Consider the following 2,696-nt stretch of genomic DNA (forward strand, 5'->3'; position numbering starts at 1 on the left):
AATAATAATAATAATAATAATAATAATAATAATAATAATAATAATAAATCAGTAAAGGCCAGTGCTTATATGTAGGCGGTATCATTGATAAGCATCTTAGATTATTAAGTTAGCCAATTTTACTAAAAAATTCAAATATGCAAATTAAAGCCTTTAACTACTTCTGGAAATCACACAGCAGTCCAACAGTGCGGATAATGGCAACTTTCAACTTTTGGTTACTTTGTAGCGCTGACCCGGATGAGACATCTGCTACGGAAGTGTGGCCTGAGAAGATAAGCTCCCGATGGGCTCTTGCTAGACAGAGACAGACTTATCTTCAAGCTGCTCTTTAAAATGTGCCCAGAGGAAATTCTTGGGTGGGGGTGACTTTTGTGTCACAGTGAGGAAGGAAGCCACTGGGTGGGCTGAAAGAGGGACAGGGCTTTCCAGATGTTGGCTCCACTCCCATCTACACCTCAGGCCTTCTGATCCCTGTCACCCTGTCAAGAAGCTCAAACGTCCAGTGAGGAAAGGCTGCCCACCTTTCCCTCAGTCTCTGTCCCTTCCTCCCCGCTTCCTCCCCGTCCCCTCTCCATCATCCTGAGTTCATGCTCATTCTTTCCTGGGACATGTGCATACTTGCGGTTTATCTTTTTTACTTCCTCAAGGAAAACTGACTGTCTCAGGCTGGCCCTTCCCCAAGACCCTACACAGGGTGGGGGGGGGGGCACACAGGCTCCTCTGGGCCTCGCTCTGTGGGAGGAGGGACATCACACCCGGCCCCATTGCGGACACTGTTTATTCTGCTTTCCTCAACCTTAACATCTTACTAGAAAAAATAAAATAAGCAGCAGAATGAAACAGAAACACGAATGTGGAGAGGCAGCGCTACGTAAGATTTTAGGGCCGATTACAGTTTTAGCACAGGCGTATGTGTGTAACCTGGACAGACTCTCGAGAACACAACACACAAAAGTTAGAAACAGAAGATCACGGGGTCTCTTCTGCACGGCTCCACCGTACCCCAGCCTTGACCTGACTGGTCCGGATACACTCGGTGCCCGGAAGGCAGGACTTCTCAGCGGTGTGGAATGCCTGCCTGGTGTAATGGAGCCCCGGTGTGGAGCCCCTGCCCTACACGGCTCCCCGCACTCAGAGGCTGAGGAGACAGAGGCCCAGACTCCAGTCAGCCCTCACCACAGGGGATGGCAGAGGCCACTGTATCTCTAAAGGAAGGGTCCCCTCCAGGATTGGTCCCTGACGTCACCTGCTCCCAGGTATGCTCTAGCTCCTTGCTGTTTTGCTTCATCATGGCATCTATTGTGTAACATTCCACCTTGAATTTTCTTATTGGCCATCTTGACTGCTTCAGGGTGCACATGTGAAGGATTTTTTTCCTCCGTTTTCTTCAATGTTGGATTTATTCCCAGTACCTAGTGTGATGTCTGACTCATATCAAATGCTCAAAAAAAATCTGTTAAGGAATTAATGCTTTAAAGACCTAGAGCAAACATTAAGCCCACGAACAAGAAATCAAATATAGTCCCAAGAAAACAAGATCCCGAGCTGCCCCAGCCACGCACTCTAGCGGGACTCTCTCAGGGTGTCTATTTCCACTTACTCCTGATGCTTCTTTAGTCCGGCTTCTCCCTCCTTACAGCCTTTCTTAAGGATAAGGCATCCGTGACAAGGAGCCAGCCAATACAGTGAGGAAAAATCCACCAGGCTTCAAAGACTCGCTTAGCTCAGCCACACTCCCCACAGGTCTGTTTCCACGGCAGTTACTGTGACCCCATCCCGAGAGGAAGCCAGAGGAGGGTCTGTCCTGACTCTCAGTTCAGGCAGGAGGTCCTTCCAAGGAGGAAGGCACGGAAGCGGAAGGCTGCAGCTGCCCTGCGGGTGGGTCAGGAAGCTCTTGGGTTTCTTCCTCCCCTCAGTTAATCCTATCTATAAGGACAGCCTCACAGACACACCCAAGAGGTTTTCATCGACATCTAGCCTGTTTCTGATCCAATCCAGCTGACTCTCAAAAGGAGCCAGTATAGGGTCACCAGGAGACCTTCCTGTAAGCAACAGGATACAATCAGCTAAGTGACAGGATACAATCGGCTAAGGGACAGGATACAATTGGCTACATGACAGGATACAATTGGATACACCACAGGATACGATCAGGTAAGGAACAAGATAAGATCCGGGAGACTCCTGGGGCTCTGAGTCATAGAGAGAAGAGTGGGGATCCGCTGCCTCTCACAGAGGGCTGGAGCTCCCAGGAGCCCAGAGAGGCCCAAGAAAGGCCCAGCTCACTAACTATGACCACTCATCCAAGCTTGCCTTACTGCACAGGAAAATTCCCAGGGACCCTGTAGGGGCCACTTTCACATCTTGAACTAATAACCTGTTTCTGAGAACAGATTCAATATTCTCGATAAAATGTCGGACTTTTCTCTTTTTCACTAGGATTCAGATGCATTCTTAGAGCCAGGAGGAGGTTCTGCACAACTGTAAACCCAGCAGTTGGGAGGCAGAGGCAGGTGTAGCTCTGAGTTGAGGCTAGCCTGGTCTACAGAGTGAGTTCCAGGGCAAATTATTATAGAAACAATCATATGTTTCTATATTTGACCCAGCTGACTGCCAGCTAAGTAACTGGTGATTTTTGATCAGAGTTCTGTTCTGGGAGTTTCCTACACTCTTAAACGGATGTATTAATACTT

The 2,696-nt window shown here is 48.5% G+C and overlaps 1 protein-coding gene across 1 annotated transcript in view; it reads right to left on the reverse strand.

Annotated features, from left to right (window-relative positions):
- Lrrc8b (leucine rich repeat containing 8 VRAC subunit B) overlaps window positions 1–1,619 on the reverse strand; it is a 49,006-nt gene extending 47,387 nt beyond the window's left edge. Inside the window, exon 1 of the mRNA XM_055605523.1 lies at window positions 1,604–1,619. The gene's annotated coding sequence lies outside the window, so the exon portion shown is untranslated. The remainder of the gene's footprint in view (window positions 1–1,603) is intronic.
- Between the last annotated feature and the right edge of the window lie 1,077 nt (window positions 1,620–2,696).

This window comes from Psammomys obesus, unplaced genomic scaffold (assembly GCF_907164565.1).
Source record: "Psammomys obesus unplaced genomic scaffold, mPsaObe1.curated_primary_1811, whole genome shotgun sequence".
In the NCBI taxonomy this organism is placed as follows: Eukaryota; Metazoa; Chordata; class Mammalia; order Rodentia; family Muridae; genus Psammomys; species Psammomys obesus.